This window comes from Furipterus horrens, unplaced genomic scaffold (genome assembly GCF_987537825.1).
Source record: "Furipterus horrens unplaced genomic scaffold, mFurHor1.1.pri manual_scaffold_15, whole genome shotgun sequence".
NCBI classification, from domain to species: Eukaryota; Metazoa; Chordata; class Mammalia; order Chiroptera; family Furipteridae; genus Furipterus; species Furipterus horrens.
In genome coordinates, this window is record NW_028327185.1 from 9,917,777 (window position 1) to 9,942,217 (window position 24,441).

Consider the following 24,441-nt stretch of genomic DNA (forward strand, 5'->3'; position numbering starts at 1 on the left):
ACCTCTGTCCGGAGCAGAAGGGCCACAGGCCATAAGAAAGCTACCTGTCAACTCAAAAGGAGTTTTTTGAGCTTTACGTAAAAAGGAGAGAAACCAAATGCCAGGCCAACATCAATAGTTGGGAAATAATTCTGCAAGTTTTTGAAATTTTTTCTGTATTTTAGTAATGATGTCTTTCATTGGGAGAGAGAACTTAATCAAGAAGTTAACAATTTTCTAGCTATTACTCGTCCTTTTAAACTCAGCATGGTAAGAATTCCATGTCTTGTGCATCATAGTGGGAGAGGTTCACTCAAAGAATGAAAGTACATATGTATATACTAGTGACCCAAGGAACACAGACATGCGGTATTAAGGGTAATTCACGAATGTGTACATTATTTTCTCAGGTGACATCTTGGACACCAATAACCCACTCCCGCTGTGGCTTCCATAGTCTCTGGTTTGCTCCTAAGTGTCTTTCATACCCCAAGTTGCTCTTTTTTCTGCCAAGCTGAAAGTCACCCTCCTGAATTCTCTGGCAGAGTGTTAATCCGTATCCATCCCATTTCAGCCTGGCTCATCCTTCTACGTGACTTGATGATCAACTCTGGCCAGACATTTAGCAATGGCCTGTGGCTACCTCTGCCAAGGTCCTGCTGTCCGCACCTTTGGACCTTTCAAAGTCAGAGCCAAGGAGGCCAGAGTACGCAGGCTGCGTGATAACTAGCATCATCCTTTGCAAATTGGTACATAGTGGACGTAAGTGCCTATACACGGCAGACTGAGGTGTTTTATGGCAGGAAACAGTGCTGCTGGTACCTTCGTCTGCTTTTTGCCCTTTTCATTTACCCCTGCTTCCCGTGTGGCTGCCTCTGCTGCTTCTGTGCCGTCAACGGCGATAGCTGTTCATTGTGGTGGGAAATGCCAGGGAGGAAAGTTCAAGGTCAGGGAAACACTAACATTAAGACTTTAGCTCCCATGGGAGCTGCACAGGGCAGCGAGCACCCCTTGGCTGTCTTGAAGCAGCAACAAGCCATGTGCCTGCCGCTTTATTTCCTTGGGGCATCGTCCTCCTGCCCCACCCCTCTTGCTGGGAGCACTTCCATCTTTTTGCCACTTGGCTCTGTTAACTCGTCACCACTGCGTCTCTGAGCCCTGGATCCCCAAGGCCATTTTCATTGATGTGAACGTGATTTCTTTCCATATGTAATTTTAAATTGTTGGTGTTTCTGATGGTCTGGCCATTGAGGTCTTGTTTTTTAGCTTGATTTGGTAGCTCTCTGTATTCCCACAGGCACATTGAGGGCCTGTGCATCTGCCTCTTCCCACTAGATGATGACTTTGTTCATTGTCATGTCTGGTGATGTAGGAGGAAGAATGGCAATAGCCTGCTGATGGTGCTTAATAAATATTTACTCATAAATTGGTGACTGAAGCTGGCTTTCTGACCCTCCTGTAATCTACATCCTTTTGGGGGACACTGGGATAATCAATAATCTTTATGTTTCATAATTTCATTAGTGTCCACGACATTGCACACAACTTACACATTTTAGTCCATTTACTTCTTGCATCAGTTTGTATTTTACAGTCACGTTGAATGGAATTGTATTCCCTGGGAACACAGAGGGCCTCCAACCTACCCTTTATCCATCCCATCCCATTCCTTTCCTGCATTTCCGCCTTCTGCCCTCTTTGCCATTGGCGGTTTAACCTTATTAATGTCTCTCTCAGCCGAGTCTGGTTCCTTCCTCCCAAAAGGTGGTGACGGGTGATGGTGAAGAACTTCCGCTTCTGCTCTGACTAGCTGTGCACCCCTCAGTGTGACTCCAAAGTGGGGGTGATAAGAATAGCAACACCTGCTTAGCGTGGTGAGGATTCAATGAGGTAACACGTGTGCCTCTAGTTCATAAATGCTCAGCATGTATTAAATGTGATTTTTATTACTACCCTGACCCTCACTTGGCGCTGGAGCAGGCTGGGGCTGTCCTTGACTGGTGACATCCCCCTCAGCGTCCCTCCCAATCTCTTAGGCACCTGTTGTTTGATGTCTGAGCAGAGTCACAAGGCAGGATGGCCGGAGCATCCTCTGTCCTGTATCTTTCGTCCTGAATGGGCTTCTGGGTTCAGAGTCCCAGCGGTGAGTGCATGTTGTGAGTAGGTCAAGTTAATGGGTCAAGTTAGCATCACCACCTTCTGGGAAGCGTACCTTCCAAGAAATGAATTGGAACTCGTCTCCCAAACACCCCAGAATGTGAGGCATCTCAGCAGTTGACTGTGGTTAAACCACCCCCTCAGCTTTCTCCAGAGAAAGGAAGGGATTTGCAAAGTGGATCCATTTTTAGCTCTATAATTATCAGAAAATGTGTTCTTGGGGTAATTGTCTGAACCGCAGGATTCTTGTGTTGACTTGTGTTTATGATTCATTTTTTTGTGGCAAGAGCCACTTGCTTCTTGTGCTGCTCTCCCCCCGAGCATTTTTTCAGCCCTGTGGGTCCCTGTCAAGTTCAGATTACAGAGCAGGAGGCACCTTGGAAAGCAAGAGATGCTTTGACGGCTGCTTCCAGGCACATAAAGGGTCCTTGTGGGGAGAAGGCTGACGAGGGGCCTCCTGCTGCATCTCCAAGTTCAGGGAATGGCTGTAGGAAATGAGCTCAAGCAAAAGCCCAAGACTGGAATGAGCATAAGGAGCACATTGCTTTGTAAGCGGCAGTCGCCAAATGTTTAGACTGGTTTTTCTGGGAGGCTATGAAATGCTCGCCTACCTTAGGCCAAGAGAGACAACCTCGTGTCTGAGAGGGCATGGAGATAGACTGAGCCCGCCCGAGAGGGGGTGCCTAGTTGCATAGTTTGGAATGTCCCTTCCAGCGTGACAATTCTGTGATTGTCCATTTCACCCCCTGATTTCCCCAAGAGTGTGTACTGTCTTACAGCAGGTCTTTGGACATTTGTGGGTATTAGAGGCTCTCATAGATGGATCACTTTCACTCTCTCCATCAAGTGGCACCATGGGACGAGGGAGGAGAGGAGGGTGAATGGATGGAGGTTGCGGTGGGTGGGGGTATTGAGTTCATTGGGGAGGTGCAACCTGGCTGGCGAGAGGGGGCAGCTGCTCCAGGTTTAATTCTGGAAAGAACACACAGTGATCAGGCCACAAATGTCACTGCCTTGGCCACCTATGCCCCTTGCCTTGTGTGCCTCCGAGCCCATCCCTGTGTTAGGGCACGTGCCGTGGTCTGGTGCAAGGCTCAGTGGTGGGAAACCCCCAGCCAACCTGGAGAGGTGTGTGCAAGCATAAGTGTTACCGCTTTGGGGTGATTTGTTACGCAGCATTATTATAGCAGTAGCTAGCTGATACTGTAAACATGTGCCACTTTCAAAAGGGGGGAATTTTTTTAAAAAATGATTTTAGCCCTGGCTGGTGTAGCTCAGTGATTGAGTGCCAGCCTGTGAACCAACAGGTTGCCTGTTCGATTCCCAGTCAGGGCACACGCCTGGGTTGTAGGCTGGGTTCCCAGTTGGGGGTGTACAAGAGGCAACTGATTGATGCATCTCTTGCACATTGATGTTTCTCTCCCTCTCTTTCTCCCTCCCTTCCCCTCTCTAAAAATAAATAAATAAATAAATTATCTTCTTTAAAAAGTGATTTTGTTCTGTGCCAGAGATAACCATTTGCTGTCTCTACAGATTTATAAGTAAACAGTTTCAAACACTGTTCCAGTTTCTTTGACCTAAGAGCTGGCTACTAAATGCACTTACCTACCAGAATCCAGAGAAAGACCCAGGCCGCTTTGGAGCACATTTGTCATCTAAATATTAAAATACTTGGGAAAATGGTGAAAGTGGTGCCTTGTCTCTAATCACAGGGCCTCCCCGCCACAGGGACTGACTTGATTTCCAGGGTTTCTATCTGCTGATGCAGTTCCTCTTGCCGGGCTCTGGAGGAGATGGTGTACCTTAACTGAGAGACATGATGCAGCGAAAAGAGACACATAAGCTCAGAGGCAGTTGCTGGGAATGCCGCCGAGAGCCCAGCCTTGACTTACGAGTTTCCCACATCACAATTCTCTCTTTCCTGCAGGCTTTCTAAAGCATACAGTGGTCCGAGCTGCCTGCATTTCTTGAGCGGCTACTCTATGCCTTTAAAAGTATTTACTCTTTCCATCCTTACAACCCTATGAAGTAACCTCACTTAACAGGTGAGGAAATCAAGGCTGAGAGAGGGTAAGCACCTATCTCTGGGTCTCATATTTCGTAACTTGGTAGAGCTGGGATTTGAAGGCGAGTCTGTGTAACCAGAGTCCACGTTTTTAATCAGCCACGTTGTGGGGAAATGGTTGGTTCTCTCTGCAACATGCTCCTTAAGGACCATCACTACAGTAATATTGCTCAGCTATTTTAAAGGGAAGATACAAATACCAAGAGCCACGTGGGGCCTCAGGGACCCTGTGATATGCTTCACTGACCATGATGGGGCCAAGTGGATTTCTTTACGGCTCTTTTCTAATTCCATCTAACTTCTTGTAGGGTAGTTCACCACCCCTAGAGGGAATGTTTGAAGGAAAGTAAAAATATCCTGGAACAAAACTTGCAACTAGTCCAGAAACCATGTCTCCTATATAACTTATTTTCAGATACTTTCTGTGGCAAACTCCATGTTAGCTGGAAAGAAGGAAGGACCATTTTCCTCACTTACATAGGGGTGCTGTCATGGGGTTGCTGAACCGGAGGCCGGAGGGGACCGGAGCAAGACCATGTCCCCACGTTGCGCCCAAAGCTGCAGCAGGAAAAGCAAAAGACATTCACAACAGCGGCCTAATGTACAGGGTCTGGGTCGCTAGCTGGTCTCACCCTCATTCAGTCCCCACTGCCATGGGAATAGAGTATTAAACCAGCCTTCAACAGCCACGATTATTCTTGTCGCCATCCCAGGGGTCATTGGGTCGATGCCATGGATCTTGGCTGGGCTTGCGTGGAGAAGGTTGTTCTTCTGGGCTTGGCTGGGGCTCGTGCTTATGCATGGCAGTCAGCAGCCCACCCGCTAATCTGTGAGGGCCTCATCTGAGGGCGCTGGTTCTGGTCCATATCTTGTCTGCCAGGGACTAGCCTAGGCTTGATCTCATGGTGTCATAGAGAAGCAAGAGAAGATGTGGACACACACAAGCACATTTTCAAGCTTTAGTTTCCATCAAATCTACTAGTGACTGCTGTCGCTGGAGTGAGTCACATGGCTGAGCCCAGGGTCACAGTGGGAGGGACTATAGTGTTACAGGACAGAGGGCATGGGTCTAGGGAGGGTCCCGTTGTCTGTGCTTCGAAAATGCTGCGCATGTGCTTCTCCCAGGTGGCCAAGGTGGAGGAACACTCTGGAAAATGCTCTGACTCATAAGCAGCTCCCGAGGGTCTGAAGAATTGGACCTGCTGCGGGAGAGATGATAGGGAGAAGCACTTCAAACCAGAGGCTGGCAGTCACTGGCAAACGCAGACAGCTGCCCGCCCCACTGCAGACTGCCCAGGAGGAGCTGGGCCCTGGGCTCGAGGAGCCTCCCCACGCCTGCTGTGTCCTGGCTGTGCGTGGGAGGGACACCTGACTGACCCCCAGCAGGACAGAACGTTGGTTCTGGCTTAATTGTGGGCCCGAACGACCAGCTTCACAGATATAAGAGGCCCAGCAGTCCCCGCGGTGGTTGGGAGGAACCCAGAAACTGTCAGCGACCTTGGCTGCCTCCTTGAGAGGGGCTCCCACACCTGGCTGTGCCTCTCATCATGTCTAGAGAGATCATTAAAAATGCGCATCCGTGAAGGCCCATCCCTGGTCATGGTTAATTTTATGTATCAACCTGGTTGGGCCATGGTGCTCAGATACGTGGTCAGGCGTGACTCTAGAAGTTGCTGTGGGGGTGTAATTGGTGGACTTTGAGTAACAATTAACCTCTGTAATGTGGGTAGGCCTCATCTAATCGCTCAAACCCCCCCCACCCCACCCCTTACCAGGCAAGAAGGAATTCTGCAGCAGACAGACAGACAGCCTTTGGACTTCAATGCAACATTGGCCTGTTGGCCATCCCTGCAGAACTGGACTTACCCACCCACTAAAACTGCATGAGCCGCTTTCTTAAAATCAGTCTCTCTCCCTTTCTCTGTCCCCCCTATGTAGATATAGGTGGATGTAAGTAGATATAGTTATATCTAAACACACACACATACACACGTATCTGGTTGTTCTGTTTCTCTGAGAACCCTGACTGATATTCCTGCCCTAATCCTGGGACGTTTTAGAGGGGCCCAGGATGTCTGTGTCACTAAACCTTCACAGCAACCCTGTGAGCTGGGTGACACTATTTGCTTTTGCCTTGTTCAAGGCCACCCAGCTCCTGCTCTGGTTCCTGAGCCCAGGCTCTCTCTGTTTGTCCCTTGCTGCTTCCATTTGCTTTTCTCCATGGAAGTCGCGGACTTTCCATACCTTCCACAGAGCTGCTCGCCTCTACACGAGGGGCCAGTCTCTGCAGGCCACTAACCGAGAGTGACGATCAGTCACTGTCTCCTGAAGGCGCCACAGACCGCACGGGCTAGAAAAAAGAGGCTGGTCAGCTTACTGTGTTCATCAGCAAAGCAGATTCTCCCAGGCTGACCTTCTGAGCAATAGAGATTTATGGACTCCTGGCAGTTTTGCTATGAGAAGTCACCAAACCATTGACCGTTCTGACAGAAATAACTTGGTTTTCCATCATAACTTTCTCTTCTCATTAATATAAAAAGGAACTCCAGGTATTGCGGGAAGTGTGGGTGGTGGGAACGTGTATTGGATGTGGGTTCTACTGCAAGTAAAAGGGAGCGTGCTCTGTTGGGGGACCCTGTGCAGGCGGTGGGGGTGTGTGGGGGACTGCCTCCCAGGGTCATCTGGGGACCCAGGCTCCTCCTGCCTTAGGAGCGCTGCCATCATTAAGGCGTTTCCTTGAACCCATGGTTACGAGGACATGACACCATGACATCCTTTCAAGCAGCAAGCCAGAGGAGGAAAGAGGACAGGGGCCGTTCCCATGAAGGACATGACCCAGAATTTGCACACACTACTCCCACTTAGCTCACCGGCCAGATCTTAGGCAAATGGCCACTCCTGGTCTTATTTTGGGAAGCTAGGTGCTCAGCCCAAAATCAGGGGTTTCATTCCAGAAAGCAGGGAGAGTGGACTCAGTCTCGGGGAGGAATCCAGGCCACAGAGCAGCCAGTGCAGGGCACACAGCCTCTTATGGGCAAGGGCAGTGGGAGATGGGCATGGGAGTGGGGGAGGAGTGAGAGTAGACATTAGAGGTCGAGGTGGGTTTTATTTTATTTATTTTTTAACAATTTTATTTATTTATTTATTCATTTATTTATAGAGAAAGGGGAAAGGAGAAAGAGAAGGAGAGAAACATTACTGTGTGGTTGCCTCTCACTAGTGCCCCCAACTGGGGACCTGACGTGCAACCTAGTCATGTGCCCTGACTGGGAATCCAACCAGCAACACTTGGTTCGCAGGCTGATGCTCACTCCACTGAGCCACAGCAGCCAGGGCTGAGATGGGGTTTGATGGTACTTGCAGGAGGCTGTGCAAAACGGGGGCTGGAGATGGGCACTGAGGAGTCCGGTGTTGGCCTTGGCGGCTTCCAGTGAGTACCGGTGTGAATTTATTCAAATCAACTGGAATTCATTCCTTTAGCACCTGCTATGTACTTAGTCTTGTATTGTGTGCTGAGAAGTGTGTGTGTGCATGTGTGTGTGTGTGCGTGCACGTGTGTGTGTGGTGTGATGCGTCAGCTGTGAAGACATCCTCAGTCCAGTGAAAAGCGATCTTGTTTTTTCTCTGAAACCCTGCTCGAGAGCCTCTCAAAGCCCCAATCACCATGGCCCCTGTGTTACAGCCGCTTGTACACATGCGGTAGGGACTTGTATTCCTGGAGGCAGGCCAAATTTGTGTATCTGTTGCATTGCCGAGTGTGGTGTCTGAGTCAGGTTACCTAGCAAAACAGATTAGTGGACGTGAGCCCAGCAGCTATACAACAGCTTTGACCATTGTTTTCACAGTGCCTGAGGCAGAATTCTCACGGCGGACCTGGGATTAAGGCAAGTGGGGGAGACCAAAGAGAGGCCAGCGGAAGGTGTGTCATGCTTTGTCCTAGGAGAGCATCCCTCCCTGCCCAGTGTGTGAGCATGGTCGTGGATGAAGCAGGAGCCCCGGTTCTCAACCTTGGCTGCACGTTGGAATCACCTGGGGAGCTAAGAAACATACTGGCTCCAGGTCCTGCCCCCAGTTTCTTTGGTCTGGCTTGTGGCCTGGGCATTGGGGTTTGCAAAGCACCCCCACCCCCACACCCTGGCGATCTAATGTGCAGCGAGGCTGCAAATCACTGAGCTGGCGGGGAAGCTAGCCTTCAGCAGTGCCTGCAGGGAGGCCTTTCCCCTTTCCCAGTCCTCTGGGGTAGGATTTAGAGAGCCATCATTTTCTAAATGGAACCAGAGTAAAAGCAGTAATTTGCTACTGGGTGCCTAAGTGGACTGAGGGAGTGAGTCCCCAATTTCCTTCTTCCTCAGAAATGGTCAACCCAGTGGGTCGACTCATTGCCAGGAATCCGCGGAGAACTTGTTTTTCTCGGTGGGGGCTTTGCTTCCAAAGGCTCCCCTTTTCCAGAATGTGGCGAGAAGTAACGAAATCTGTTTTTGCAACCCTCCCAGTGCCTGCCCTTCTCCAGGCTGCTGAAGAAACAAGGAACATTTCTGGGTTATGTTTCTAGGCCACTAACTGTGCCAATATTACCAAACCCTCATAGCCACTTATTCCCTGTAGCGTGACCAGACTCTGCCTCTCCCGAAAGTTAAAACTGGGGACCAGCCTGTTCCCAGGCCGGGCCCAGAGAGAGAGCCCTGAGGCTCCGGGGAGCATTCCCCTGCACTCCGGGCTGGTGCGGAGCTGAGTCCGACGCTCCAGGTGCAGCTTCTCGCCAGGAAGAGCTATGTTGCTGCGCTGTCGTGCCGGCTCCATTTGCAACTTACATGCCATTTGTTATTCTTGAAGCAATTTGGGGCGCTGGTCCTCCTCCAGCACGGAGTGTCACTGGCTCTGATCCCTAAGCGGTCCCTATGGCGCAGACAATTGCAAAACACAGGGAGTTTTGTTTCATTAGCATCAGGCCAGGCAGCAGACAAGAAAATGCACTGAATAGTTCTATCTGCTTTACAAATGCAAAGTGCCATCATTCTAAAGGGAGAGAAAAAGCATACTGTTCCCTTCCCACAGCTGCCAAATGGTCAAAGCTGTGATGCGGTCGCGGGGACAATGGTCACCGACTGTGGCTCAGGGAGGCGGGCGGCCAACACCCAGGAACAACAGCTCCGCTGCTGTGGCCTTTCAGGGGTGAGTTCACCGCTGCGACCCCTCAACACACCTGCACGGAGTGTTACCCGTGCCGCCGGGGCCCTGGGGAGAACCCACTAAAGCAGCCGCTTTGCGAGGTTCCTCTCCTCGGGGCACATCCGCATTGTTCAGCTCGCATTGGCAGGACGTGCTGATGAAATGACGAGCGAGGCGTCTTCAGCGAGGTTCTGCGGAATCCTGTTTGCGTGAGCGAGGCTTCCACGCGCGCCACTGGGTCCCGGTGCCCCGGTCGCGGGGATGCGAAGCGCTAACAGGAGCCAGGAGCGGTGGCTACTGGGTCGCTTCAGGTTGTCGATGCGGTATCGCAAGCACGGCTGTTCTGGACTTTAAAAGGAGGGCGGTGTGGGGGTGGGGTGAGGGGAGAGGGTCAGAGGTAAAACTCTTGTTAGGTGTCGGCTTTCCTCGGTAGACTATGAAGTTGGCGAGGGCAGGGTCTGTGTAAGCGGCTCACTGCTCCGCCCCCTACCTAGGGAATCGTGGCATTTCTCTTCTTCGTGCAACCGCTCTGTGCAGTGCCGATGGGGGTCTGCAGGCCCCGCGTCACCTGCCCGGGTCGCTCAGGTGGGACGTGCTGGGTCTGGACTCAAATCCGGCTCTGCTCCCCGAACCCCTGCGGCTTAAAACCGCGTTCCCCTACATTTCCCGGGACAGTTCCGCACCTTTCGGTTTTTTTCAAAGCAACTTGGACACCCTCTCTGACGCCCCATCATTTATGCATCCACGTGACCCACTGTCGGCCACGTGCACCCATGCGCCGCGCTCCTCCCTTCTCGGCTGATTCTCATCCTCCGCGTCGGAAATAGGCTGAGAGGTTGTGATCAATGGCATCTTCCCAATTTTAAGTGCCTGTTGGAAAATGGGTGGTTTGGGCGGAAGAGCCTTCAGGAGACCCTGCCCTCTCTTGGGCAGGTGCCCGCGGGATCTGTTAGTCCGCTCAGGCCGCCATAGCAAAGTGTCACAGACTGGGGGCTTTGACAACAGGACATTATTTCCCTGTGGTGCCGGTGGCTCTGAGACCCAGGTCAGGGTGGTGACAGGGTTGGTTGCTCCCAAGGCCTCTCCCCTCGGCTTGGAGACGGCCACCTGCTCGCTGTGCCCTCACATTGTTGTTCCTCTGTGTGTATCTGTGCTCTAATCTCTTCTTATAAGGACACCAGTCATATTGCATCAAGGCCCATCCTAACAACCTCATTGAACCTTAAATTCTCCTTTAAAGACCCTGTCTCCAAATATAGTCACATTCTGGGGCCCTGGGGTTAGGCCTTCAATATATGAAAAACAGGATGGAGGGGGGACATTTTATCCCCCGACAGGATCTGTGCGCCAGAGAAGAATTTGCATGGAAACAACATCCCCTTGGTCAGGAGAAATGATTGACTTTACTATGAATTCTGCTCCTCGGCAAATAGCAAACAGGGTGAGTAGTGAGCTCCTGGATTTAGATTTTCCTAGTATTTTCCCATCATCCACAGATGTGAGCCAGTGAAAGAGAGGGCAAGACTTTGATTCTCCATTGGATTTTCTTGCATGTTTATCAGAAGAAAAAGCAAACGTATGCTGGGCAAACCTATGAAAAATTATTTATAGTAGCCAAGATAAGGAAAAACCTTAGTGCCCAGTTAATGATGAATGCATAAAGGAAACGTGGCGTGCATAGATGTATGATTTAGCCATAGGAAAGAACAAAATCTTGTCATTTACTACAACATAGATGGACCTTGAGGGCATTATGTGAAGTCAAATAAGTCAGCCAGAGAAAGACAAATGCAGTACAATCTCACTTACATGTGGAATCTAACAACAAAACAAAACACCAAGCTTATAGAAACAGAGAACAGAGGCAGAGGGCTGGGGGGCAAGATGGATGAAGGGAGTCAAAGGTACAAACTTCCGGTTATAAAGTAAGTCATGGGGGTGTCAGGCACAGTATGGCGACTATAGGTAATGATACTGTATCACATATTTGAAAGTTGCTAGGAGAGTAGATCTTAAAGTTATCACTACAAGAAAATTCTGTAACTGTGTATGGTGACAAAGATTACCTAGAATTGTTGTGGTGATTGATCATTTTGCAGTATATATAAACATTGAATCATTATGTAGTATGACTGAAACTAGTATAATATTGTAGGTCTGTTATATCTCAAAAAAAAAAAAAAAAAAGAATTACCCGCATCATTTTCCAGGGAAGATGGACCAAACACAGGGGACTGGACCTGCCACATCCCTTGCAGGGGGCAGCATGCCAAGCCAGTCCCCCAGGCTTAGACAGTTAACTCAGCAAGCACTGGACAAGGTACGGGCCATTTATCATTCTAATTAGCTTCAGTTCCTGTCTCCCCACAGGCCCAGGGTCAGGACCAAATCCATGTAGGCGATGAGAGCTTTTGCAGAGCTGCCAACTGCTGAGGTAGACCAAAGTTGTATAATTCCTGTAACCATCTTCGTTTATAGGGCATCCCTTCCCAGGAGATCCCAGTGCCTCCCTGCCCAGAAGTTGTCACTGGCTGGTAGGACAGCATGACCCCTTCTGGGGCTGGAGGAAGGAATAATGAACTCTGCCCACCCATAGTGCTGTGCAGGCTGCACAAAAAGCCATTATGTCACGGTGCCGCGGAAGGCGGCCGCCAGGTGTCCCTCCGCAGCGCAGAGGGAGGACGGGCTTGGGTACGTTCCCTCTGCTGGAGGGGCAAACATACCGAGGCTGAGGAAGACTGGCCCTCAGGGGCTTAGGAAGAGGTTTTTCCTAAACAACGATGCTGGAGCTACCCTTTGTGGCCTGCACTGTGCCGGACATGTCCACAGAGCTTCAATGCATCGTCTCACGTAATACTCGCCCTGTGGTGGGGACATCATTCCGATGCGGGCGGCATGGTGGCCCCTGTCACTGATGAGGATGACAAACGCGGAGGGGCTAAGGGACCAAAGCCAGGACCTGCACAGCCAGGGTTTGAATCCAGGTAGGCTTACCCCAGAGCACACTCTTTGGTTTTCCGTTATTAATTGCTTTAATTGTAAAGGTGGTACATCCCCGTTTGGGCTAGGAAATGGTGCTCAGCCAATATAAAGAAACACTGATACGCTCCTCACCCCTCTCTATTCCTAACTCTCCAACAGAGCTGATGTCAAAGCTCGGGGCTGTGAACTCCTGCTGTCTCCACACAGGTTCAAACACGGGCAGAGGTACCCCCCGCTCACATTCACACACACTCGGAGTTGGCTCTGTGTCTGTTTGGTTGTTTCTTCTTCCCGCTAATGAAAAAACTGTTCTTCTGTAACTTGCTTTTCCCCCATGTACCGTTACATGGACACCCCCTCCCGCACCCCAGGTCAGTAGGATAGGTCTAACTCTTAAAAATAATTGCACAAACTTTCCTAGTACTCCACAGCACACAATATATGGAGTCATTTCCACATTTATGGGCATTCTGTCTGTTTTTAGGGTTATCAGGCCCCTGCCAATACCGGGCAATAAACACCTTAGTGCGTCTGTCTCCCAGGAGTGAGGCTCTTGGGTCAGAGCGTATATGAATTTGTACTTTTCTCAGAATTGCTATATTATTTCCCCCAAACAGCTGAAGCAATATTTATTTCCTCTGCAGAGGAAGAGGTGTCTGTTTCCCCACGTGGCTGTCCCCAAGGCTAGGTGTTGCTGGGGAGCCCCGAGGCTGGCCTGCGGGCCTCAGCCCCTGCAGGCGTACCCCGGAAAGTCCTTCTCAAAGGCCAGAGCTCCCCAGTCTGGGCAGCATGTTCAGATCCCCTGGGGAGATTTTTACAATCTCATCTTGGTAAGGGATCCCTCCCCAGAGAACCCCAATTTGTCAGTGGGGCAGGGGCAGAAGTGTTTTCAGAAGCTCCCCAGAGGCTTCTAACGGTCTGTGCAGACTCTCCCTCCCTCCCTCCCCCTTCCCTCCTCGGGTTCTCTCCTTGCAGGTCAGGGGAGACTTGGCTGGAAACCGCAGGTTTTTCCTTCAGCAGCAGCTTCTCACTCACTGCCGCGGCCCTGCAGGAACATGCTAGGTGTGAGGGCTGACTTGAACCCTTGCAGAAAGCCCCCTCCCCCCCCCTCTGGCTCTCAGAGCCCTTAAGGTCCCATGGGACCGCACTGCCCCAGAGGGAGCCTCCTTACCCCCGCCAGGGGCAGCACTGAGTCCAGGACAGAAGGAGAGGTGCATCCACTCCCCTCTATGACCAGAGATGCATGAAATCCCGGGGGTGTCTCCGCGCTGAGTAGGACACAGATCACCCATTCTTCCACTTGGCACCCTGTCCCTTCTTACCAGAAGTGTCCACTGGGGGACCAACCACAGGGCTGACGGCCAGCTATCCACCCAAGCCCTCCTCCCTACAGGGGCCACGAGAGGTGTGTAGACCTGGTGCAGGGGTCTGGCACACCGAAACCCGGCCTCTTCCGTGGCCCGATTTTCACACAGCTGCTCCGAAACTCTGCTCTTCCCGCCACTGGTTAGGGCCCCTTGAAAGAGGCAACGGGGCAGGTAAGGACACCATGACAACAGGAAATCAGTGGCCGGCCACCCTAATCGCCAGGCAGGCGCACGTAATCATTAACCCTGATGTCTAACCCTTGCCAGGGGCTCTCCAGGGCACTGCTTTTCAGACGTGGCTGCACACGGGAATCACGAGGAGTTGTAAGAAATATTGATGGGTGGGTCCCATCCTTAGAGATTCTGACTTAATTGGTTTGGGGTAAATCCTGGGCGTCAGGATTTTTTAAACTCCCCCACCCCCACCCCCAGGGTGATTCCAATGTGCAGCCATGTTGGAGTGCCTTTGCTGAGCTGGTTTCATCCTGCAGCCGTAGGCACGCGATTAAGCTGCTCTTCGCGGCCGGGCTGCTGGGGCGCAGCTGGTGGCCGACTTCCACCTTGGCCCTGCCACTCCCCTCCCTAGTTTGGGGTCTCCTCCCTAGTTGGGAGGCACAGGCAGACGTCTGGTCGTTAGCTCTCCAGATCTCTTGGCACCTCCAACAGCTGGGAAGAGCCCCCTACCGGCTGGGATGGGTAAGCCCTCCAAAGTCAGAAGTGTTTCCGACCCTGACATAAAATCGGGTGGAGGTGTCCTCTCCTGCCTGTGGGGTCGAGCCCCCTTGGCAGGCTCATAAAGTGAAGATGCTGAGGCCCTGGCCCACCCTCTGAGTTGCTAGTGCAGTGGTGGGGTTTGGACATGGGATCATTAAAAACAAAAGTGAGGGTGCGGGGAAACGTCAGATGTAAGGGAATGTGGACAGGTGGTGTAACGCACACCTACGCAGCCCTGAATAACGTCACTTTGCGCAACACTGTTTCATTGGCACGTCGATGGGATGCTGCGACTTACCTCTTGTTTCTATCCGTCAGCCCCTGGTAGAATCGGTTTCCTTACCCATCGTTTTGCTTGAAGTCTCAGAACTCATTGACGAAGTTAAGTAAGGATGCGCTGGATAGTCTTCATCAGAGCTCATCCCTTGCCACATTTATCTGTTCCTCCCTCCCCCAGGGATGCAGAGCGTACCCTGTCTTTGCTGGACGGTTCAGTTACACACCCTGGGGCCCTCCACCCTGAAACATGTCCTCCAGTATAACTGTGGTACCATTACCACGGCCAAGGACATCGCTGGGCTCACATCACATTTTCCCTTTTCCCCAATAATGTTCCACATATTTTTCTAAACCCGGGATTCAATAATGTGTCATGCATTGCACTTAGCTGTCATGTTTCCCATAACCTCCTTTAATCCAGAACAGCCTCTCCATCTTTTTTCACGATGCTGACCTTTTTGAAGAGTCCCTGGATGTGTGTGGGTGGTCTGTGAAGATCCCCCACATTTCTCACGAGCAACGGCAGGGTGGAGGGGCATTGTGACAGGGGACTGCATCCCTGTTGTCCCCGTGTAAATATTTATGTGGGTGACCAACAGGCGAACAGGCAGCTGCCTGCTTCTCAGTGTTCAGAGCAGACAAGTACCATGTCTTCTGCAGGGGCTGCGCCATCCACATGCAGCCCCGTCGTGGTCGAGAGTCACGGGCCACTCTGATCGATGCATGTTCTGGTGGGTCAGCCTTGTCCCCTCCAGCCAGGGCCTCCTGTACCTGGTCTCTCTCTCTCTCTCTCTCTCTCTCTCTCTCTCTCTCTCTCTCTCTCTCTCTCTCTCTCTCCCTCTCTCCCTCCCTCCCTGTTTTATGTTGGAGGTTTAAGGTTCGAGCCCCCCCTACTAGCAACGTGAGACAACCTCACAGCAGTGGGCAGGGAAGGGGTGGTCTTGCTGTCACCCTGGGGGCAGCAGTGGGTTGCTGAGAAAGTTCTGTGGGGAGGGTCTGCTTCCCGAGCCGGCCACAGGACCTTGCTCTCGCCAGACCAAATCAAGCACCATTCACTCTTGCTCATTTCACTCATTCTTCCTCCACTTATTTTTTTTCCTTTTGTCTGAAACTTTCCATCCGCACAGCTTAGCTCTGGTCACCACTTGGGGAAGCCTCTGCCTCCTTCTTCAGGCAGAGTCTGTGGGCTCCGTGGACTGAGGTCCACTTGCCCTTACCAGGCAGCATCGCATTTTCCTTTCCCCTACTTGATCCAGAGCTGCTGATGGACAGGGCCTGTCTGCTGTGGGCCTAACGCCCCGGACCTTAGCCCGGTGCCCCCACATCATGGGCATCCAGCCCGTGCTCAGTGAGCGACCGGAAGGAAGTGCCTGGGGAGTCGGGTCCAGTTCTGAGAATCCTGCAGTCATGCTTCTCAAGGGCAGAATCATAGAACGTCAGAGCTGGAAGGACCTAGAGGATTCTGGTCCAGCTCCTTCCCCAGAGATAAAGCAACGTGCGGGGAGATAGAGCTCCCAATGCACTCAAACTGCAGTTAAGTCTGACTTGGTCTCCTCTGTACCCTGCGTCTCCTCTCCATAACTCGCTTTTATTTCATTGGGCTATTGATTCATTTCTGATTCCCAAATCCCTTTGACTTTCCCTCATTCACACGTGGGTAATTTTTAATATTATTTACTGCAAACATCCAACCTCTGATTGGCTACGTCTTCTTTCCAACCCCGAGAAAGTGAAGTTCATTTTGAAAGGGAAGTTCATTTTAATAGAAGTTTAATAACCAGGAGAGCAAATCTGTTGGATGAAAATCTACAATCCCAAAACACCTTGAATACGGGGTTCCAGGCTGCTCTGGAACTTCCTAGGGACGCCCTTTATTGGTGCGGACGATGGAGCGTTAACCATGAAGCTTACAGAAGCAGTTTTGTTCTCTCTCCTCTTTGTGGAGTTGGCCATCAAGCGACCGGAGTCCTGGCACCGCTCCTAGAATGTCGCTGTTCACGTGGTCCCTGACCAGCTGCCCGGCACCACCTGGGAGCCTGTGACAAATGCAGAACCTCAGCCCCCGCCAGGACTAGGGGTTCATGGTCTTCATTTAACAAGCTCTCCCAGAGATTTGTGCACACGTTATTGTGAGCAGCAGGACCAAGCCCCCTGGCTGTGGAACACAGGGGACTTCTGCTCTGCCTTCAGCACCTACTGAGAGTACGCTGGTGCAGCCTTGTCGGCAGGTACAGCAGGAGGGACCCCCTGTCCTGGTGACCTGCCTTTCCTGCTCACCAGTTGTCCTGTCCCGAGTGAAGCCCGGGCACTGCCAGAGATGCCTCTGTCTGCCCTCGCCCTGCAGTGGGTCCTCTCGGCCGCCAGCAGCGGGCCTCTGACTCTTCCCCCTTGTTACACGCCCCATCACTGACTTCCCCTGATTTCCTTAAGTGCCCCAACTACTCTGAGGCTTCTCCACGGTGACCACTCATGCTCATGAGTACTGGGGACCACTGATGTGGGGGTGCCCTGCCGCTGCCTCCCTCTGCTTTACAGCCTGTCTCGCAGGTCCTTCCCTCCTGTCTCAGTGCCCCTCCCTGCCCCATTTTAAGGCTAAGCCTCCATGGGTTCCCCCCGTCCAGCCTCCTCCTAGCTCAGACTGGAGCAGACGCACGCTGGCTCCCTCCCTCTGAGGGTCCTCTCTCTCTCGTTGCCCTCCAGCTCTTCCCCGCCTTCAAACACGTCCCGTCTTCCTTGTTCTACACTATTTCACTGGCCTTGGGAGCCCTTCACACCACCAGCCCACGCATTTCTTCTTTCAGATGCTGCACAGTCTGGAGTCATCGACTCCCCTCGCCTGCACTTCCTCACTCCTACTCATCTCAGAATCACTGGCTTTGTGGCAGATGCTCCTTTCATTCTATTGAAACAGGTATCTTGAAGGTCACCAAAGACACCCCCCAATCCAACAGCTTGGCTTCCTTATTCTTCTCCCCCTGACCCTTCTGTAGAGTGACACCCTAGTCACCTCCTTTTTGGCTTCCTGGTGTGACATCATCTCTGTCTCCTTTGACTCCTCTTTCCTTCACACGCCAGATACAGGGCTTCATTCATGTTCTGCCCTTGACCTTGTCTTCTTCCTGTCCTCTAATAAGAGTTGCAATCAGCGACCTGTGGATCGTACATGGCCTGCAGTTTTGTCTGGTTTGACCCATTTAATATTCCTGGCAACATTGGCACCACCTCCCTCCAGGCAGCGGGCAGCAGGCAGTGGGTCATGATGACCCCTTCCAATGGGGTGTGTGTTCTTTGGATCAGCTCTGTCTGGGCACTCCCCCGGCCGTCTCGCATTGGATGGGCTTGAGTGCAAGAGTCTGCTTTCTCTCGAACTCATCCCTTCCATGCTGGAGCTTCTGTCCTCCCTCATCTCCCAGCGCCCCAAGTCTATCCCTTCTCTTGAATTCCGGGAGAGCTTTTTAAACCATCTATTGAGCATTTTTACCTGGTTCTACCTCTTGTACCTCAACCTCAGCGCTGGGGTGAGCAGTGCTGATGAACACACTTCTCTACATCTTTGGGTTTGAACCAATCAAGAACAGACACAAGAGTCTAGATGAGGATTGAAAAACAGAGCCATACCCAGCCAGCTTCATGCAAGGTCATGGCAGGACTCTGTCATGTCCTAGTGCAGGAGAGAGTGACAGTGACAATGCCACAGAGGGATGGGCTCCAGGTTTGCATTGCCAAGGAAGGGGGCTTTGGACCCTGACCACACACACCTGCCCCATGCTTGTGGGAGTGCAGAAAGGGAACCCTGCCATTCAGGGACACTCAGGTCCCCGAACAGGAGAACCTCACCATGGTCTTCATCCCTAACACTTCCCGGCACATGGAAATGGTCGGTGGAGTTCCTGTCGTATGGGTTGGAGCAGGAATGCGAAGGCAGGAATTGAGGGGTTCAGAGCTCTCCCTTCATTCAACCTGCCATGAGCTCATTGCTGCTTTACCACCTGCTTTGTCCATGAACCCATCTTGGTTCGCTGAGAACCTCTCTTGCATGCCGCCCAGGCTGAACACTGCATCTGTTGCCAGCCTCTGGACTCTGCTCCGAAGTGCTTCATGCGTTACAGCCCTCACCCCTGAACCACTTCCACAGGAGTCATTTCTCTTGCCTGCGCTATTGCAGCAGCTTCCCGGGTGGTCCCCCACCCCACCCAGCCTTTGGTCTGTTCCCTAGTCCTGGTCCGTGATTCACCCTGCGCATCGTAGTTGGAACGATCTAGGCCAACTGTGATCATGTATAACTTCCTTAGCCCAGAGCCTCCTCTGGCTCCCAGTTTTGGAGAATAAATAACCGACCCTCAGCATTGCTTCTAAGGCCCTCGGCGATGTCCTATCCTTCTCCACCTTCCAGAAATCTACTTCCTTTCAAACCCTCATTTGCTCACCAAACATTTATTGAGTACCTACTATGTGCCAGGGATTGTGCCAGTACTGTGAATGGAGATAAAGAAGACTCTGCTCTGTTATTTCCTTTCTTCGTGCCTTTTCTGACACTATTTCATCACTTGGAACGTTCTTCTCTTTTGGCTAAAATATTATCTTTGCTTTTCTACTCCAAGGTCGCCTCTTCCATGAGCCTTCTCTAAGCCACCAAACAGGAAGTAATCTCTCTTCTGTCTCACTGGAGTTTTTGGTACGGGCCTCCTGCATGGTGATGTCTTGTCCACACATCGGAATCCTTTACCTGGCCGCAGTCTACCTGAGGCCCAAGCTACATCTTCAACCTTGGCCCTCCACACTGCCCCTGTAGCCCTAGCACATGTGAGCCACACTGTCAATGATTGTTCACAAAATTGCATTTTTGCCCAAGTAGGAAATAGAACAAACCCAGAGGAATGTATTCTGAAACACAAATAAGTAAGCATGATCCTAGGTTTTACTAAAAATAGCTGTCCAGAGACAAACATGTCACGATTAATTAACAACATATTTGTGAACGACCTACAATCTATTTTTAAACAAAGCAGTGTATACAAATGTGAAATAATGTTTCCTCATCTCTTCCTTGTCATCCCTTCTGCAGCCTTCTTGAGTTTTTATCTGTTTACTCTTAAGAACTGAGGTTTCCTTATTGATTTCTCTAAAGCCAGATGCCAACTTTTGTCATTACAACTCCGCCAAATTAATTTCACTAACACTTCTGTGTGCGTCACTCCTGTGCCCAGAGACCTTTGATGGCTCTTCATCAACTGTTGTATGGAATCCCAGCTCCTTCTCTTGACCTTCACGACCCTTCCCAGGGCCTTTCCTAGGCTTCTGTCCTACTCCTCCCCAGCTTGAACCTGGCCGGCCAGGTAACACCCTCTCCGTCTGGGTGCTGTATCATCCCTGGGCTGGGAAGTACCCCCTAAAGCATACCCTCTTCCATGAAATCATTAACTAGCATTTCAGCAGCGGTAAGTTCTTTCTCCTGCCTTTAGCTGCCATTTTCCCACGTGGTAGGTAGCCCGTCAGAGTCAGATGCACAGCATTTAAAATACAGATCTCTGTGCCCCACCCTCTGGACATTCTGAAGTGGAGCTTGAAAATCTCCATTTTTATAAAGCTCTACCCAAGGATCCAGGTGTCCAACAGTTTGGGGAACCAGTAACTTTTGTGACCCCACAATCACATGACAGATTCTCATAAGGCCTTGTGTTGGGGGTATTTGTGTGTCTTTCTAATCTCTCCTTTTGGACTCTTCCAAAAGGCAGGACTTTGTCATTAGTCATCTTGTCTTTGGATCACCTGGCAGGATATCTCCCACAGTAATATGAGGTATTACTCAGCGACTGTTTGTTGAATGAATGAATGATTGAATGCATGCATGTATGAGGGACTTCTTGGAAGAGGTGAGACATGAATGAATGGTAGAAGGAATTGTAACATAACCAGGAATTGAGAGCAAATTCAAGCGGGGAGAGCAGCTTTTAATTTCAATATTTTGTGGAAAATGCAGGTGATAATCAAGACTCTGGGGGGTCGCGTTGAATGAAATCTGTTTGCTTCCAGGGTCAAAATATTTCTTATAGATTGGATCATTTCTGGTTTTGAGAACATGCTCATCTTTATAAGAACTTCCAGTGTGTATCTGATTATTTGGTTGTTTCATTTCTGTCTTTCTGATGATCATGGGTGTTTTTAATTTAGGATGTTTCAACTCTTCCAGCCCCTGGTCCGTGAGGTTGCTCTGGTAGCCACCTTGAAAACTCTAGAAAGCTTTCTCCTAAATTCCAACACTTCTCAGATTTTCTAGCTGCCACACTGTTTTTTAGCTATGTACTGACTGACAGGCTAACATTAAATAACCTCCCTTAGTAACTAAATCTCCTAAAGCATTTTCAACAGCAGCCAGCATTCTTGGCATCATTGCTGCTTCATAGCCCTTTCATGAGGGTACTGGAATCAAACCCCAGATCTTCGGGGAATTATCTTCAGTGATATGTTAACCAGGCATCAAGCACACACTGCCCAAGAAACCATCTTCTGCAATCTGACACTTTATTTAAAACATAATCGGTGCAACTGTGGCTTCCAGAATGTGTCTCTGTTTTAAAAAAAGACAAGAAAAATTTTCAATGAATGTTGAGGTGTCTGGCTTTATTGAAAAGTCAAAAGGGGAAAAACACATGTAACTTCTGAGAAGGAGACGTGGTTTTCACGGTCATGGCCAAGTCGTGGCCCCGTTCCGAGCCGTACTGTGGCCACCGCGGCCCCCGCCTTGGTTTGCTCGGTGCGCCTTGCCTGCATGGATGTGATCTGTGAATGTCTGGGGTTTACTTCTGAACTCCCACACTCAGGAGTCCTGGCTGAGTCGCTAAAGGGCTCTATGACCTTGGGCAGGTTGTTTTGACTTCTCTGAGCTTCAGTTTCCTACTCTGTAACATGATTAGAAAAGCACCAGCTTCAGAGGTTGTTTGTAAGGAATAAATGAGATAAGGCAGTAAAGCAGTTAACAGTGGTAGGGGCGGGATAAACATTAGCTATTATTATTATTATCAATCATCGCCTATGCACATAGGCCTGCTTCATTGGAAGAAGGGACAAAAAATGCACCATTTTCTACCCAGGATGAAATCTGTTCATTAGTCCTTCGGCCTGACTGGCTTTTGCTCCTGTTTCAATGAATTTTCCATTGGTCTGCAACAGAGCATTAATGCCACGTTACCTTCTCAGCAGCCTCTACAAGGCCTGGTCTCCCTGAAATTAAAACAGCCTCCAGAAACCAGCTTGGTGGCCGCAGCCAGCAGGGCACCAGAAGGCCCTGTCTTTCAGTCAAACATTTCCAGAGTTTTCTATCACAAAGGCTGCACACAAGCCTGTCATATTTAAACTCACCGAGAATCACCTCACTGAGACCAGGTGGCACAAGGGAAAATGTGAAAGGTAATAGGGCGCCCCTAATGATCCTTCTGGCCCATTCCCTTTGCTCCCCACCCTGCCATGGTGGAAGGAGGCCGTGTTCTGAAGGACTGACTGGGTCCCCCCCGCACCCTCGCGGTGAGCGCTGTGAGGTCGCCCAACTGCTGACTGGCGAGGACTCTGGTGTGAGCGAGGCCCTGAAGAATGTCTGTTGAGTGAGTGGATGGAAAGAACGAGCCGGCCACCCACCACTGAAGTTCCAGGTAGAGTGATTAACCGGGATATTTGAGCTGAAAAGAACGGCAGGGCTTGTGCCAGTCAAGTGCCTCTTCTTACAGATAGTAGTTATTTATGGAGTGTTACTATGTGCCAGATGCTATTTTAAAGTCTTCACGCATGTTAACTCATTTAATACTCGTAAAAGTTCTGTGAAGTAGATACTATCATTATCCCCATTTTATAGAGAAGAAACTGAGCCCACTGAAATGAAATAGCTTACCTCGTTCTGTAGCTTAATAGGTCTAGAGCCCAAATCTCTTGTTCCTTAATCTAATACTCTTTTCACTAAGACACTGCCACTCGAGCCCTTATTGGAAGCAAAAATTACGACAGTATTTTGTCTTTTCTTCCCAGTGCTAATTGGCTAAATCAAACTCTCGGTGAAAGCTTGGCACATTCCAGCCGACTTCAGAGAAATGCTGGCGAATGTGGCGTTCAGACCATGCCCGCCTGGGCAGTCTGGGAGGCTGTATTCACGCGTCTCCTCCTTGCACTCGGGGCTCTGCGATCCTGACGTTTAGCCAAGGGCCTGCTTCCCTGTGCGTGTACCAGTGGGCACGCAATCAATATTCACTGGTGACAATGACAGTTTGCTCTCTTTTCCCAAATGTCATACCTGTCCTCTCATTCAATCACTCTCTTTTGCTTGTTTTGAGCAAAATTTCTCCAACCTGCTAAATGTAATAAGTAATTAACACCATTTAATAGCTATTAAGTAGGATAATCTTTTTTTTCTTTTTTTTTTTTAATCCTGGAGAAGTCTCTCTTTTCAAAGCTAATAGTGCAGCTCAAGATTCAGGCTGTGACCAGGCTCGCTCCATGCAGGAAGGATCTGTGGGGCAATGAACTAAGCCCCAACCTGAAAACAGCAGGTTCCTGTTACCTAAATGATGGGGCACAAGAGGCCTCACATGGAAATGCCACCAAGGGGGGCAAGGCAGAGGATTAGGAAGGTGTGGTCTTGGGGCTTCAGGACCCTCTTCTCCCAATAAGAGTTGGGGTTCCTTTCCTTCACTCAGAGGTGGCGGGCTGGCAGCTGTGCCTGACATTCACTGGCAAACCCGGTGAAGGTGTGTCCTACACTGACACTGATTGTCATCACCAGGTCCCCAGGCTGTAGTCACAAACAAAGGCGGAAGATGACTGGTTCCTGCCCTCGGCCACTTCCTGTCATGTGGCTTTCCCTGGTCAGAGGAAGTCATCATGACAATTCCCTAGAAGACCCCCCTCCACCCCCCGCCCGCCCCGGGTTTAAGAAGAGGCTGGTATAAAGGATTCCAGTCTCAGCGTCATTTCCGTGGAAGATCTGGAAGTGATGTCTGAGTGGGACATAAAGAAAAAATGATTCCCAGACACCTCAGTGGGGGGCGATCCTGGGCCTCAACCTTCTGCCTCCCCCTACCCCATTCTGCCCACCTCTCAATCTCAGCTCAGAGGCCATCTCCTTGGAGGAGCCCCCCCCCACTTTTCTTTTCCTCCCTCAGTGAAGGGTTTCTTTCTCCTTTCTCCCTGCGTCTTGGGGCTCGTCAGCGGTCTCCGTGAGCACGCTGGTCACCATTTTGTGGTGCTGCAGAGGCCGCGATACACACGCTCTTTCTCATCACGGCCTCCCCGGGCCAGACTGCTCTGCACCCCCACCTCGGCATTTCCGATGACAAATGTTTGCTGCATGGGACGTGAGGGGCCTCTCCAGCACTGGGAGGCTTACTAAAGCCTCACCCCTCTGCCCTTCTCATTTGAGAACATTCCCTTCCGTCAGTGCCTCCCCTCTCAAAGAATCTGATCTCTTGCCTAATCGCTCCCTGTATTCTGAGCACGATTCCTACTCCCATATCCCCGGCTCGAAGGAAGGAAAAGGAGTGGGTAGCTGCCGCGTTACCTTAAGCTGTCTCTGAATTGCCGGCAAGTTGTGGGAGAATCTCGTCCCTTGAAAAAGGCGGCCCGATTGGAGAGGGCGCTTTGTTCTCACCTCCTCCCTGAGTGGGCACTTTAACAAGCCAGTGAGGAAACTGGCAGAGAGGCTTTTGAAATTCAAGTGTGTCTTGAAGTTGCATGAAAACAATGATA

General features: G+C 50.7%; 1 protein-coding gene across 3 annotated transcripts in view; it reads left to right on the forward strand.

Moving 5' to 3' along the window:
* CNIH3 (cornichon family AMPA receptor auxiliary protein 3) overlaps positions 1–24,441 on the forward strand; it is a 153,665-nt gene that overhangs the window by 115,645 nt on the left and 13,579 nt on the right. The gene's annotated exons all lie outside the window — the stretch shown is intronic.